Raw genomic sequence first — 16,912 nt, 5'->3', positions numbered from 1 at the left:
AAGAATGGAAGTGAGGTACTAAACAAAGTATCTAGCACATAATAAATACAAAGTAAACAGCTATTATTGTTGTCCGTTTTGTCAGATATCAAATCCTGTTAATTATTCCTATAGGATGACTATCTGCTTTTCATTTCTGTTGCAACTACCAAATTTAGACTCTTTTTACAGATTACCTGGTTTGGCACTGTAGAGTCTCTTATTGATTTGCATTCTTGGAATCATTTTTCTTGAGCAAGATCTCATTGGGATGCTTCTCTGTGTAGATTTCTTTGGGCTACTAAATAAAATTGTCTTTACCTTAGTGTTCAGTTTTCTACAAGTTGATCTATACCTATCTTTTCAGCCTAATCTTCCATTTCATTCTCCTACTTCTATTCTCAGGCTGCCCCTCCACAGCACTGCTGTAAGCAGCACTGCTTGTCACTCCTCAACCTCTCCATTTCCTCCATACCCCATTCCTTCTGTAAGTACTATTCATTCCCTTCTCTTCTAAGAAGCTCAAATCCTTCGATTGATCCTTTGCCCCTAAATGCCCAGGGCATAGAATTTGAATCTTTTGTTAGCCTGAACCTAATGAAATGGCCATTTTTGTAGGTGAAAATGGGCAAATGTTGGTAATTACATGGTTTAACTTAAAGTGTTGTATGCCTGGGCTTCACCAAAGATTGGCAGGGCAGAGGCTGGGTACTTTTCATCTCTGTATCCTCTATCACTACTGACATGAAGCTTGGCTTTTCTTAAAGTTCAATAAATGACTGTTAAATTGAACTGAAAATTGTAGAAAGAAAGGGTAATGAGAAATGTTTTCGTAGCTGAAATCCTTTCCTTTTCACGTAGACATGGTTGCTGTGAAGCACCTCTGAATATTCACTGCCATGAAGTTTGAGGATATTTTAAATCACACCTCAGGCTGTGAGAATTATTTCACACATTAGACAAATCCTGATTCCTTCTTGAGGTTGCATTTAAGTTGGGCCCTGAAAGATGCATAGGATTTTGGATGCTATATAAACTTTAATACTCTTAAGGATATTTCCTGGAAGGAATTGACCTCATTTTCAATAGAAACACAAACTGAATGTTAGAATTAGATGTGGCCATTGCCCTCTAATTAGAATTTTTGTGCTCCCCAGTATATCCTCAATGCTAAACAGTGCCTAGCATAAAAAGGACTCAGATCATTCACTGAATATGCATTCTCACTATTTGGGTTTTCTATTATGTTTGTTTTTTATTTGAAGAGATTTGTGAATAAATGAGAAATTCAGATCTCAAAAACCTAAAAGGTCAGAAATTTTTATATTAGAACTTCAGATTTTTCCACATAAGCAAATGAATTCCTCTGGGAAATCTTTCAGAAAGACAAAACCCTCTGCAGATTCCATTACTAAGGGAAATCCCCTGGAAGCAGATTTCATGAATATGTGCCACTGGGTGCCAAGTAGCAGCTAAACTACTCAGCCAGGTGGACTTCCCCTTGGGTTGAGGAGCTTTCACCAAAGGCTGAGTACAAATACTCCTGCAGCTTTAACACAAGCCTATGGGGGCAGACTTGCTGTGTTGGTGTGGAAAGTTTGATCTTCCTTTCTGTGGGGCCACCAAGTTAGACTTTTTGAAATGACTTTCTGGTTTTTTGAAAAATTTCAGAGATGACTTGACATCTCGTGAATCTTGGAAAATCTCCTGGGGGCCTCCGTTTGGCAAGGCCCACATTCTCCCCTGGGGGTGGAGGTAGGTGGACGGTAGGGGTTACCCCTAAGGCAAAGGTAAAGAATGGCAGCGTAGATTCCCAGAGACTGCAGACATGCTGAATGAAATGGCATTTAAAGGCAAGATAAGAATTTAGCCCTTAGCTTAAGAGGCTCTGCTGGCAGTTTCAGTTAGCCAGGGAATATAAAAATAAAGCTTATCTGTGTTTTCATGTGATATTAGCAGGTGCAGAAACACAATGTCCTGTGAGCTGGACATAAACACTGGTAATAAAGTGTCTTAGCAAAGTTAGGATTCTCCAGTGTTAAGGGGCCCCAAAGGTCAAGTGTGGCCAGGACAGAGCTAGGGATATAGCAGCTCTGCCTGCACAGTTGGAGGGAGGCAGAGCTCTGCCCAGCTCCCTGGCCAGACTTTCACAAATCAGATGCTTCCTCAGGGGACTAAGGACAAAAACCTGGCTCTCTTTGTATCTTTCCCTATGATTATCTTTCTCACACCAACCTTGGTCCTGCAGTTCTTCCTGTACCCCAGCAGCTTTGTTTGGCTGCCTAGGAGTTGTCATTCTGGCTGAGTCTCCAGGAAGGAGAAAAGGGTGATTTCTCTGTATTCCAGTTCTATAATTTACAGGCAAAAGAGGGGAGAAATGAGGCACCAACTGTGGGGTGGGTGGGTGCTTTCATGAAGCACTTGATCATGTTTCTACTTAAAAACACTTCAAACCAATAATTAGCAACATTCCAATAAAGCAACGTTCCAATAAAGAAACACTGCCCAGCCCTCTTGTCCATAACATCTAGTGTGGTTCTCTCATCCTCTGCTACAATGGTGGGCACGATATCTATCAACACAGCAGACACAACACAACTGTCATTTCCCTTCTCCATCCCTTCCTTACCAGTCAATATAATTCCGTGCCTGGGTTATATCAGTCATCCCCAAAATAATGCTCTCCTTTGATTTGAAAGGGAATAAACTTGTATCAGCTCAACCCAAAGGACGCTTAACTAAAATTACCCCTTCTTTAGAGCCAAAACCTTTAGCTTTCAGTTTACCCCTGATTCTCAGCTGTAACAACTTCAGTATTATCCTCTTACCACTTGTGATGCTTCTCTTGTTTTTCAAAACTCCCCTTTAGATGAAGACCCAATGCTCGACTGACTGACTGACCTTTTGTTTCTGGAAGCCATGGACTTTGAGAAACACTGAGAATTCTCATGGGTCTCCAGAGAATACTGGAGGAAGTAATGGAAGACCCCGGCTGGCTTGGGCTTAACCGTTGGTGGTTTTTAACATACAACTTCCCCCTAGGCATGATAACACAGGAAACCCTTTATAGCTTGAGAGGCCAGCAAATGTTCCAGTGAAAAGTCAGGTGGGGGACGGAGGGGACTGAGTTTTGAATGTGGTCAGACTCTGCTCTGAGTGTCAGGAGCACTGGACTTGAGTTTGAGCCTTGTCATGGACTACCTGGTGACCATGGCCAAACAGGTGAGTGTGCTGTACCCACCTTAAAGGTATAGAGGGGAAAAAACATTAACTACTACAATAAAAATAAGCCACCTGCTAGTAAACTTGATTTCAGCTTCTCTCTGTGAAAGGACGGAGCACTAGTGAGTAAGGCCTGGATTGGCAGCTATTTTGCTTTGATCTATCTACAATACAGAAGGAAACCAAGTATTGCACCAACCTGCACTGTACTCTGCTGTTGTTCAGAAGTAAAACTCAATCTGTTTTTTTAACGGGAAGCAGCCGATTCTTACCCATCCTGTCCCATACACAACATGTAGCCTCATCCATGACTGTGCACAGGAGGATGGGAATAGTAAGAATCAAGCAGTTCACTGAGAGGATTTTTCATGCCTACGGTGCTTCCCTACATCTTGGGGTCTTTATGAATGTTACTTTACTTTATTCACCCTGTTTACCACTCTTACCCTTACCACTTATCCCGCTCCAACCCCTTGATCAGGTGGGGGAAGGGAGGTGCAGAGGTTGGCCAGGAACTAAGAAAGTGAGTCAAGAACAGAGAGGAAATAAGACTCATCAGCCTTCCCTTCAGCCTAGAGATACTTCCTCTTCCTTGAGGTTTCCTAACTGGCTTCTTCTAATTCCTATTTTCTTACCACAGAATTAAATCATTGCTGATGCTCAGAATGAGCCAAGTTTTCTTGGGATAATGGGAGAAAGAGCAAATGAATAAGGTTTCTGATCATTATCACCAATATTTTCAGTCACTAGTTTAGGAACCAGTCTTTGAGAACCCAGTTATTGATAGGAAAGCGAGAGAGTGCTCTGGTTTTATTTCCTGCTTGCTGTGAAAGGACTTGATGGACCTGAGCTAAGGTCCCCAAACTTCACCCAGACTGCATTTCATCCATAGTAGTGAAACAAAGGCAAGTTTCAAAAATCAACTGCAGACAACAGATCTACAATATTTCCAAGATTAAGTACAGCATAGGGAATATAGTCAATAATATTGTAATAACTATGTATGGTGCCAGGTGGGTAGTGGAAATATTGAAGGGAACACTTTGTAAAGTATATGATTGTCTGTCATGCTGTACACCTGAAACTAATTCAAAATAATATTGGATGTAAACTGTAATTGAAAAATAAAATTCAAAATTATCAGGAAAATAAAAAAGAATACATTTCCAAGACTGAAAGCTCTGGAATTATGTCTTATAGGTACAGAGCACATTTATCCTGGTTATCATAGTGTCATGTACATAGTAGATGCCTAGTAAATAAATACTTAATTCATTTAAGACTTGGGGATTTAAATGGTATGACTATAGAGGTGGCATTGAGAAGTTATTATTTCTTGAGAATCAGTCAAAACCTCAGACTCCAAAGACTGTGTTCCTAAGCTAGCCAAAGCACACACAAAATACCTAGGGCAAGAGGGGAATTCACAAAGAAGAAGTGGGAATCAGATAAAAATCCGGAAGATATTTTCAAACAACTTCTCCAAAGCAATTCAACAAATATTTACTGAGGTCCTTCTATGGGCAAGAATCTGGGCTGGCTGTTCTGGGAGACACACAGATGGGGTGGGGAATATGGAACATGAATGAAAACAACACTAACATGAGGCAACTCATGATACACATAAGGCAGGGTCCAACAAAGCAATGTAAATGGGAAGTTACCTCAGGCCACAGGAAATGCAAGCTGCCTGCTGGAAGAAGTATATGTGAGTTCAGCTTGGGAAGAAGAGGACTCTGACAGGTGTGTTAGTTGTCAGGAGCAGTGTGGGTTATATTGCAATGCCACATGGAATGGCACTGGTATGAACAAAGAAGCAGAGAGGGGGGAAAAGCCTGTGTTTAGGGCATGGCAATAGCTTTCTCTGATCAGGCCACAAAAATGTTTTGGATTAGGGTACAAATGCAGGCAGGTGTATTTGAATGTCAAGCTAAGGACTTAGGCTCTGGTTGAAAGGCAGTAAGCAGCATTATTAGACTTCTGCTCTGGGACAGTGATTTTCAAACTTCTTCAACTCAGGGCACCCATAAATTAATTACTAAAAATCTGCAGCACACCAAAAATATTTTTTTGGCCAGTCTCACAAAAAAGTATAATTTTGATTCATTCACATCAGATAGTGGCTATTATTGTGTTGGTGGTTGTCTTTTTTTTTTTTTTTTTTTTTTTTTTGACAATCTAAGGAAAAAAAGTCAGTGCCCCTGACTAAATAGTCAGGTATTGCATGTTTTAAAAATTCATCTGGCACACTGGTTGAAAATTGCTGCTCTGGGAAGATAAACCTGGTGGCAGTAGTTATGATGAGCTATAGATAGAGGCATCAATCAGGAGGCTATTGCTAATAGTCCAAGTGAAAGTTTTTGAAGGTCTGGACTGAGGCAGTAGTAATAGGAATGGAAAGGAAAGAATATCTGCAAGAAATTTTTTAATAGCTCTCCCCCAATATTAAACATAATACACTATTCATCATAGCACTCTTTGTAATAAGCCAAAACTGGAAGCTATCCAAATGCCCATCAACAGTAGAAGGGATAAATCGTGGTATGTTCACACAATAGAACATATTATATAATAACAATAACTAATGAAATAAAATTACATGCAACAATACGAACAAGCCTCACAGAAAGTTGAATGAAAGAAGCCAGCCACAAAAGAGTACATCCTGAATGATTCCATTTATATAAAGTACAAAGGCAGGTAAAATGAATCTATACTGTTAGAAGACTAGTTAGGGGTTACCTTTGTGGGGTCAAGAAATGACGGAAGCAGGCACAAGGGGGCATCTGGGTTCTAGTAACAAGCATGACAGAGACTCTGATAAAACCACAATTTGATTTTTTGTTCTCCCATTTTTCCTTTAATTTCTTGCGTCTAATAAAGACTCTGGCAGGTCTCATTACTTCTCTATTCCTTTAGATAGTATGAAGTGTTATGATCACTTTAAGTAACAAATGCAGTCTCATTTCAGAAATTAGAGGCCCTGGCTGGGTACCTCCATTGGTTAGAGCATCCTCCTAATATGCCAAGGTTGCAGGTTTAATCCCCTGTCAGGGCACATACAAGGAAAAACCAATGCATGCATAAATAAGTGCAAAAATAAATTGATCTCTCTCTCTCCCGATAAAAAAATTTTTTTAAAAAGAAATTAGAATATTCTGTTCTATAAAGATAAAAGTTCCAAAAAGCATTGAATCACTTCTATTCTCCCAACTTAAGTTGGTTTCAGACTAAGGCATACAGTGGAAAAGGGATGAGGGCATAGTTGGCTTTTCTTCCCTAATCACTTCTAGTTCATTGCTGCACCCCAGTCAACATGGAGGATGCGCAGTGGAGAGCTAGGATGGGGAGGATAGGTAGGGGTGCGTGGCTTAATGCTTTCTAGGCCTGGCAGATGATTAAAGCTGATGCTTCCCCTTTTGGCCACTTTCCTAAGTTTTTCAGTGGTTCTCTGTATGTAGGTGACCACTTGCAGCTCCTTCTTCAACCCCTGGGCATCCACGAGTTCCCCTCCAGCCCAACACAACTCTAAGGAAGCTCTCTCCCCACTCGTCTGACTCCATCTGGCCCTCACCAAACCTGCAGTGCAGACCAATTCCAAGGCATTGGCCCTCTCTGTCTCCTTTTCCAATGCCCTGTATCAATCCTTTATCATCCTCTAGATTTTCAAGCAGAGTCAGGCCCCAGCCACAGAGATTTTGGTTTTCTCAGGCACCTGTCTAGGGCTGCAGGAGGGACCCCAAGTCCTCCTACCGAGGCATCTTTCCCTGGGTCCTGGGGTCAGAGGGGACCCAAGGAACTTGGAGTCTGGCGATGGCTGTCTCTAAAGAAACATCTTTATCCTTTGCTTTCCTTTGACATTTTTATATCGTTGGCCTAGCTGAGGGGCCAGGAGCTGTGAGGCAGACTTTTCTTTTTTCTTTTTGTAAATTCTGCATATATGGTGCCTGCCTCACGCTCACCTGGGAATCTTGGTATCTTCTATATTTGTGTCTCAGTGGAAACTGAGGTAGGAATAGTCCTATTCCAACATTCTATTACATACACTAAAACAATTTCAGACTGTGGAAGATGAAAAGAAGAAAGTAAAAATCATCCATAATCCCAACATCCAAAAGTATCTATTAACATTTGGAATCAAGAAAATGGTATTTCTTTCAGGTACTTCAAATATCTCCTTCCTGCCTTCCTTCATATTTAAAAAGTGGCATCATACTAGACATATCATTTCATATAGGCTTTTTCATTTAACCTATGCAAAACATACAAAGTATCATTTAATCACTGTAATATTTAAAATTATATTTACTTCCTCCTTCCTTTGTTTTGAACATTTAGTTATTTCCAATTTTATTATTATGAACAATATTGTAAATATCTTCAGGTACGAAGCTTTTTAAAAAAGGATTATTTCTTTTGGAAAAGTAGTCAAGAGTTGCATAACTAGATTGCAAAAGGCATTTTACAGGTAAAATCAACATGATTAGGTAAGCCAGTAGGGGAGAGTAAGCAGGAAAAATAAGGTAGGATGTCATTTTGTTGGGGTGAGGAGTTGTTTTCAAAGTGGCTGAGTTTGTGGGTCCACAGTCTCTACCCACAGGTAGAGATACTCAGCTACAAACATGGAATTGAAGAGAAACCAGAGATAGAGAGGACTTCGTCAGGCTAGAAGGCTAGAGATATTTGTGGGTAGATGGAAAGAGAGCCAGTGGAAAGGGATTAACAGAGAGCAAGGTCTCAAGTCAGGAAAAAGGGATCGTATGGAGGCAGGTAGAAAAGTAACCTAGAAAAGAGAAGGGCTAGGATAGTAAAATTATTGGAAGGGGCAAAAATTGCTGAAGAAGCTCATCACACACGAGTTTTTGTTGCTGGTTAAGTCATCTGCTGAGTGAGAATGAAGAGGTTATGATTCAGGACTTAGAATCATGAGTGTTGCATTATTATTACTAGTAGTATTTTTATTTTTAAATTTTATTTTTTTTGATTACGCTATTTCAGTTGTCCTGATTTTTCCCCCTTGCCCCACTCTGCCCAGCACTCCCTACTCCCTCAGGCAATCCCTTCACCATTGTTCATGTCCATGGGTCATGTGTATAAGTTCTTTGGCTGCTCCATTTCTTAATACTATACAGCCCCATGGCTATTCTATAACTACCTATTTGTACTTCTTAATCCCCTCACCCCTCCTACCTGGCAAGCATTTGGTAAATAATTTCTTTACTCTTTCTGCTTTTAAGACTCTCTATCTTTAACCTTTGGCATTTTAATTATGATGTGTCTTGGAGTAGGCCTCATTGCATCCACCTTGTTTGGGACTCTCTGTGCTTCCTGGACTTGCATGTCTATTTCCTTCACCAAATTAGGGAAGTTCTCTTCCACTATCTTTTCAGATAGATTTCCAATTACTTGCTCTCTCTCTTCTCCTTCTAGTACCCCTATGATGTGAATGTTGGACCTCTTGAGTTGTCCCAGAGGCTGTTTATACTATTGTCATTTAAAAAAATTTTTTTTATTCTTGTTGTTCTGTGTGATTGTTTTTTTGCTTCCTTATGTTCCAAATCATTTATTTGATTCTTGGCTTTATCCACTCTGTTGTTTCCCTGTAAATTGTTCTTTATTTCAATTAGTGTATCCTTCGTTTCTGACTATGTCTTTCTTTTGCTGCAGAGGTCCTCTCTAAGTTCCTTGAGCATCCTTATAACCAGTGTTTTGAATTCTACATTTGATAGATTGCTTACCTCCATTTTGTTTAGCTCTTTTTCTGGAGTTATGATCTGTTCTTCCATCTGGGCCATGTTTGTCTCCTCATTTTGGCAGCCTCCCTGTGTTTGTTTCTATGTAATAGGTAGAGTTGCTTTGACTCCATATCTTGGTATAGTGGCCTAATGTAGTAGATGTCCTGTAGTGTCCAGTGGCACAGCCTGCCCTATCACCCAAGCTGGTTACTCAAGGTGCGCCCTTTGTGTGGGCTGAGTACACCCTCCTCTTGTAGTTGATGTTTGGTTGCTTTGGGCAGATCAATGGCAGGGATTTACCCAGGCCAGTCAACTGAAAGTAATGGGGGCCTCAAATGTTGGGAAAGTTTTAGTTTCAGGTAATAGCTAATAAACTTAATAATCAATGAATGTAAAAAGCTATTGTTTCAGGAACTGAAGGTATGACCCACCTTGACTCTAGGAGATCACAAGCAATTCCACCTTTGTGCCTCAGGAGGACTGCAAACAATCAAGGTGGTATCTGAGCCATTGTACTCCAGGGGGAGACACCCACCACCCATGAGATAGATGAAAGAATGCTGTGGCTTTTTATGTTATTAACTTTTTCTCTGAATTCCAAACTCCTTACCTACGCTTTTCTTCTCCTTATAAAAAGGGTCGGTTTAAAATGGAATTTAAGACGGTTAGGGTACAGACCTAACGTCCTTTCAGGTCGCCAACCATCTGAATAAAGCACCCATAAAGATTCAATCCCTGTCTCTGCTTATTGGGTCTGGTAGGTGACAGGCAGCACAAATGCCGGCATTTCCGGTTTCACAAGGACTGGCTGTGACCACTGACCACCAATCTCTGCCCTCCATGGAGGATCAGCTGTGCAGGGGCAGAGTGGTGATGCTCCAATGTGATCTGTAGCTGCCCACTGGGTGTGCAGATCCTGGGGTTTCCTGGGTGGTGCAGGCCAAGGTCAGCCCCCACCTGTGTTTTGCCCAGGTGGCCACCCTGCCTGAGCTGTAAAGCAATCTGAGATGGCTGCTACTTATGCTGGGCTTGGAGATTCCCAGGTGAAGCCAAGCTGTGAATCTAATCTGGCTGCTGCTAAGGCTCACTGAAGCCAAATGTTGCTTGTTTGATAGGAGTTAGGAGCCAAGACCAGCCACTCTTATGGAAAAGCTTTGGGTGGGCCTGTAAACTGGGTGGGGCAGAGCCTCTGGGGATCTCCAAGGTCAGTCAAACTGTGTTAGCCAGGTTAATGGAATCTCAGATATGGCATCAGCTCTGTGGGGGGAAGGTTTAGAAAAGCAACAATGGCCTCTGCTCCCCTTCAGTTTCTCCCTTATGCCACTGGTGCTTTTCAAGTGGCTACCCCGGTGCTGGATCTCAGAGGGAGTGAGTCTGATAGGTGACTCTGTGTGTGGGTTCTTTAAGAGGAGCTGCTTGGGCTCCAGAAGTTTCTCCCACCAACTCAATCCCCGCTGGTTTTTGCTGCCAGAAGTTGTGGAGGCTTATCTTCCTGGCACTGGAATCCCGGGCTGTGGGACCTGGTGTAGATCTGGGACTCCTCACTTCCAAGATATCCCTCCCAAATTTTTATCCACATTGGTGTGGGACCAGCCCACTCTGCATCTGTGCCCTTCCTACCAGTCTGGATCGATGTGGTTCCTTAATTCTGTAGTTGTCAGACTTCCACTCAACTTGATTTCATGGTTGTCAGACTTGCATTCATCTCAATTTACGACGTTTCTGGTCATTCTGAATGATGGTTGTTGTATATTTTAGTTGTAATTTTGATGTGGTTGGGCAAAGAGGCAAGCTATGTCTGCCTACACTGCCATCTTGATCAGATTTGTTATTATTTTTAAATAACCTTGGAGCTTATTTGAGGCTAACCAAAATACTACTCAAAATATGGTCTACAGCACTGGAATCAGCATGCACACCAGACCTGAATCAGAATCAGCATTTTAAACATCCCAGGTGACCTGATGTCCATGAGTTTGAGAGTACCTATGTAAACCATCTTCCCCACTTTCCAAAAAGGAAATGGAGGCATCATGAGCTACTTTTCAAGTTAAACTTGCAAAGGCTAGGAGAGTTCCTTCAGGAAATTAATGGGACTTCAGCAAAAGGTGACTAAAAGGGTCTCACACAGAAGTGAAGTTCTGAGTATAATTTCATGACTTTTCTGGCAGTAGAATAGTGTACAGGAGAGTAGGAAGTGGAATGGTCTGGGACTACCCAACATTAGGTTTGGAATTGTTAAGATGGATAGCACAGAGGTAAAGTGAATGAGAATCTGCAGTGAAGCCACCCCTGAGATGAATGCTGTAAGAGCAGGGTGGGTGGAGCGGGAAGAAAGCTTTGGGGATGGACAGCATGGGGCTGCGGGTGAGGAAAGGATAGGCCTACAGCAGGCCAAGGAACTGGAGGCTGGGATAAAAGAGTGGGGCAGGTAAGGAGGCTGTGGTCAAAATAAAAGCTTGAACTCCTGAAACTGGAGTACTTCTCAGCAATTTAAAAGGTCCAGGTTGGCCATCTCACAGAGGCCCAAAAGTCATCAGTTTAAGAAGGTAAGAAAAAATGGGACAAGAATATGGAGATATTGAAACCTTTGTGGATAATGGTAGTGGGGATGGAAGGGGAAAAAAAAATCTATCGACATTTATAAAGCACAAACTGTTCAATACTTCTTCCCTCACGTAAACTCTCCTGTTTGTTAACAAACAAGAGCCACATGATTTGTTTTAAAAAATAAGAAGTTCTCTATCTGTGTAAAGTGGCAGTTCTTCCTGAGGCTGTCTCTGGGTCTGGTCAGAGTTTATTTCTTTAGGAGTTCTCCAACTCAGAGGGCCTAACTTGGAAAAGACCCCTTTCTTCAAGGATTTGACCACTCCTGCCAGAACAGGACAAAGTGCCAAAGGACATGATCCTTAATTTGAGCCAATATTATTGGAGTGACTGCTTTCTGGAACACAAATTTCCTCAGAACACAAGGAAGCCTTGAGGAGTAGTTTGTGTGTGTGTGAGTAATGTTTTATGGTACCTAGCAATGCTTTCGCTTCACCTGGCTGCCCCTCTATTTGAATTTACATTATGAAGAGAGCACACCAGGAAGAGATGGTAGAAGACTAAGAAGGGAAAGTTTTCATTTTCTGTCAGATAAAAAAATGCTACAGGAGTTTATAGAGATAATCCTTAAAATACAAATACAAATACACACACACACATATAACAGGCATACCAATGCATAGCAATTTCATAGCAATAAACTGCTCAGCTTTAGAGTATAGAATAGGAAAAAAAATGCAACTTTGGATTTTAGGACAAGGTCATTGAAAAGAGGAAGAAAATCCTGTATTTACAGGAACGATTCATTTTTAAAGAATTACCAATACTTCATGCATGAGAGTGTATCAAGCAACAAGTGTGAACAAAAGACTTACCTTTCAGAAGACCTGCTATAACCACTGCCCAAAGAACTTATTTTCATGGAGGTGGAGGTCCCACTCTGTTCTTCTGGGATACCACTTTGCCCCAGAGGGCCACAGGAAGGGCAGAATTGTCAGGGAATTCTGTTGGCACCTATCAGGAAACACATTCTGTGTCCTGATGCAGTCAGAGAATGTACAAGAAACCTGTTTTAATAATGGACTTTAAATATGTACATGTGAGCTGACCTTGACAACGGGTAATGTTCTAGAGTGACAGAGCAATCTCATGGGGGTCTCTTTAAAATGAACTCAGGTCTTTACCATCTCCTAGTGACTTCCCAAATATTTGCTTCTTGGGCTGGACTTTAACTAACGTCAAAGAGATGACTGGGGTAGTCATTTTAACATGGTTGAACTAAATTCTCTACATCAGATTTCTTGTCAGAGGCTACCAAAAAACCTTCATATGACATTGCTATCTACAACAAAATTATCATGGTTATCTTAATAATGTAATCCATTTGGTAGCAGTGTATGTCTGAGAGTACTCTGGTAGCAAAACTATTTTTAGTTGCCATCAGTACTAGATAATTGTCTTCCTGTTTATTTCGATTCCTGCTTGAAAGCTAGTTGTTTATGTAGAGTCTCTAGAAACACCCATCAGATTAAATATTGTCAACAAAGAATAAACTTGGGGGGAGAGGTCTTCAAGAGAATCCTGAAACACCATAAAACAGACATAATGAGAGAAAATTAAAGACCTGGCCAGTGTGACTCAGGTGGTTGGACATTGTTCAGCAAAGTGAAAGAGGGCCAGTTCGATTCCCGCTCAGGGCACATGCCTGGGTTGTGGGTTCTGTCCACGTGAGGGTACATACAGAGGTAACCAATCTATGTTCTCTCTTGCATTGATGTTTCTCTCTCTCCCCCCCCTCTCTAAAATCAATGAGCATATCCTTGGGTGAGGATTAAAAAAAAAAAAGAGAGAAAATAAAGATCATTTCTCAAGATTTACTACATTTACTCTCTGGTGTCCCTGTTTCATGTTTTCTTTCATCTCACTGTTTTCTATGGTTTCCTCTAAGTAGATCTCATCTCTTGGCAGAAATCCCTTCATTTATATAGTACAGACTCAAGCTGCCTGCTTTTCGTTGACTGGGACAAAGCAGGAAAAAGCTGGTCTTCTCTCCTTTCTCCCCACTCCCTTCTTTTCTTATCCTTGCTTACCTCCTGCCTCCTGTAGGGCTGCTGGGCTACACAGATGCTCCATTTCCCACTACCCCTTACCCTTCCATGTAATTACCACATACATTGCCAGATTGAGCAAATAAAAATATAGGATGCTCAGTTAAGTGTCAATTTCAGATACATACTGAATATTTTTACTACATATCCCTGTAATACTTGGGACATATTTATACTGAAAAACTGTTATTTACCTGAAATCCAAATTTATCTGGCAACTCTTTCACCCTGTGGCCACTGGAGGAGCTCCAGCAGATGCCTGGTCCCTCTTACTGAGAACTCTATCTGCTTAAGTCCCATCCTGGAAAGAATACCCAAATCTAAGCTCTACCATTCCATCACAGTGGGCTATGCTCTTATGCTCCCGGTTGTTCCACCAAGGACTCCGTTAGGTGTCTTTCAGTCTGTGAATTCTGAATTGCTTAAGAATGGGCAAAACATCAGATCTGGACCCCATATTGCTTTGCCCTCAATTACCCCAATAATTTTGATTTTTAGCAAATGAAACTGAGACTCTGTGATGGATCAAAATTCAGGTACCTGCACAACACACCCTTACTTTCCATGCCTGATTTAGAATGAATGATCAAGGGGAAAAAAATCTAATGTGAACAAATATGATGCATTTCATAGTACCTTAGGGCAATTTGTCTGTTTATTTTTAATCTTCATCCAAAGGAATTTTTTTAATTGATTATTTAGAGAGAGGAAGAAAGAGAGAGAAATATTGTTGGTCAGTTGCCTCTTGCACGTGCCCCAACAGGGAATCCAACCAACAACCTAGGTACGTGCCCTGAGCATTGAGCCCCTCAACCTTTTGGTGCACAGGACATCACTCCAACCAACAGCCACCTGGCCAGGGCCTTAGGACAATTTTTTAAAAAGTTAGAAATGTGCTGCAGGACCAAGGAAGTACCAACTGTATTTAAGTGAGAACTTGAAAAGTTAACTTCAAGCGAAGAACAAGGCACCTGAGGTGAGGTGGTCCCAATGTACCTGAGAGAATGAATCAGGCTTCTCCTTTGAGATTTTCTCTTTGTTGGGTCTGAGAACAGTCGGAAGATAGTATAAATTCAGAAGCATGACAGAGGGCAGCACAAAGCTCTTCAGAAATATTTTTCAGTGGCAGAGTCAGTGCCCTTACAAAACTATCGCTGTTTACGGCTGACTTTAAGGACCCTATCAAATCTCCAGGACAGCTTTTTAAAGAATTTCTTCTTTCCATTCTATCTCAGACCTTGAGTGACAGGTAGCTTTTTTCACTCAGGTGACCAGAATACAAAAAGGGAGCCCATGTGTCTGGTATGAGCTGAATTCATTCCGAGAATCCCTGCAATCCCCAGAGTCCTGTATTAGATTTACTTTGAGTGGTTCTAGCATGGTTTCCTCACCCCTGGACAAAGAACAGATGCACCTTAACTTTCCCCAAGCAGAAATGAGCATTTTGGTTTTTAATGCTATTAAAGAGTTCAAAAATAATCTAATTTTCCTACTACAATTTTCTACACTAAGGACCATTCTGCAAATGTGGGACCTTAGAGAGGTACTCCCTGTTCCCTTCCTCTCATTCTCCCTTATTCTTATGTGGCTAACAAAGTTTCTAAATGTAAAAACTGGATGCTCTACCACTCAAGTCTGTCTGAGTTTTTATGAACTACTCTAGCCTAAATCATTGTACAGAAGGAGGCCTAGTGGGCTAGGAATCAGAAGAAGTGGGTTCTGATTGAATGTCTCCACTAATTAGCTAGGGGATCCAGGGACATCTTTCATCTTTCTGCTGTCCTTCCTCTAGAAAATACTACTTACTGTTGGACTTCATGTTCTTCAAGGTTCACTCCTGCTCTAAAGTTCTAGCTTGTTTTTGGATCCTTCCCCATCTCTATGTGTTCCTTGTGAGAAATACACATTAGGCTTTTAGACAAGATTACTTAACAAATGCTTTTTTCTGTTTTAAAATTTTCTTAACATTAGAAAGGTTCCTTAAAAAAAGTTTAGCTGGCTGAAAGCACAGTTTTCTAAATATGTTGTTTATGAAACTTAGAAAATAAACAGATTGGATTTACGAGAGCTTTCTGATTCTTAGAATCTTTCAATGCTCTAAATTTAGCAAATACTTTCATGGAGAGCTCTTTAGTCTAGGTGTGCAGCAGTGCTGCCTACAGTAAATGGTTAAGGAGATGAAACATCTCCCCCTCTGTTTATCCTGGATTGTCTCTGTCCATAACACACATTGTTAAAAATGCATCAATTTAAGTGTTTACTGTGATGAATTTTGACTAATATAATATATACACCTGTGCTGTCATCACCCAGAACTTTCCATCACTCCCAGAAAGTTCTCTTGGGGCCCTCTCGTCAGGCAACTACTATTCTGATTTTTATCACCATAGATTGGTTTTGTGTGTTTTTAGATATTAAATCATATGGTATGTAGGAGTAAGGAAGTAACCATCATAAAGTGCTTCAGACATGAATATTTTCAGCTAAAATCAAGGCCCAGTGAGGTATCAGCTGACTAGCAAAGGGGTAAAACAGAAAGGCAACATTAAAACTTAATCGCTTAGTTAAACTAAGTCAAACTTAATTAAATGGAAAGAAGCTGTATATGTAACAGGAGAAAATTGTAACAGTGGGAAATTGTAATCCACCCCACCATTCTTTTGACATTTTTTCTCTAAGTGCTGACCCTAATATGTGGCTTACAGATGAATAGCATGTTTGTATAAGAATCCTAGGAACTAGTTTAAAAAGATACAGACTCTGCCCTTCAAGCATCCCAGCTCCAGAAGATTTGCCAACCTTCATCCATGGAGTTAGGACGACATGAAGCCAGGGTGACATGAATCCATGATGACTAAACCAGGATGTTGCACACCGGACCATCACTTACCTCACCAGAATGGACTGTGCCGGTTTGCACGTAGAGTTCTTTGCTAACCCCTCCTTTGATCTCTTTGTTCTCTTCCCTGCTCCCTCCTTTTAAAAAAACTCTGCTTCCAATGAGAAATAGAGATGGGCTTTGTGACATGAGTTGCCCATCTTCCAGGTGGCCAGTATCTGCAAATAAACTACTTTCCTTTACATCAGCATCTGCCTCTCAAGTATTGGCTTTCGTAGTGGCAGGCAGCCAGAGCTGCATTTGGTTACATTTACTTTAGGAAGCCCTCATACCAAGTGATGGAATGAATAATGTTCACAAAATGTTGAACCAATTTGGAAAAGGCATTATACAGTCAAGAAGAAAGATCACAGTCTATAAGAAGAAATTGACCCCCTTTCCTCGGACCCAAATAATTGAGTGATAAGTAAGAGTTACTAATA

The sequence above is a fragment of the Pteronotus mesoamericanus genome, unplaced genomic scaffold (assembly GCF_021234165.1).
Source record: "Pteronotus mesoamericanus isolate MK-2021 breed Mesoamerican mustached bat unplaced genomic scaffold, CSHL_Meso_final contig_100, whole genome shotgun sequence".
In the NCBI taxonomy this organism is placed as follows: Eukaryota; Metazoa; Chordata; class Mammalia; order Chiroptera; family Mormoopidae; genus Pteronotus; species Pteronotus mesoamericanus.
Note: the sequence above shows the minus strand (reverse complement) of the source record.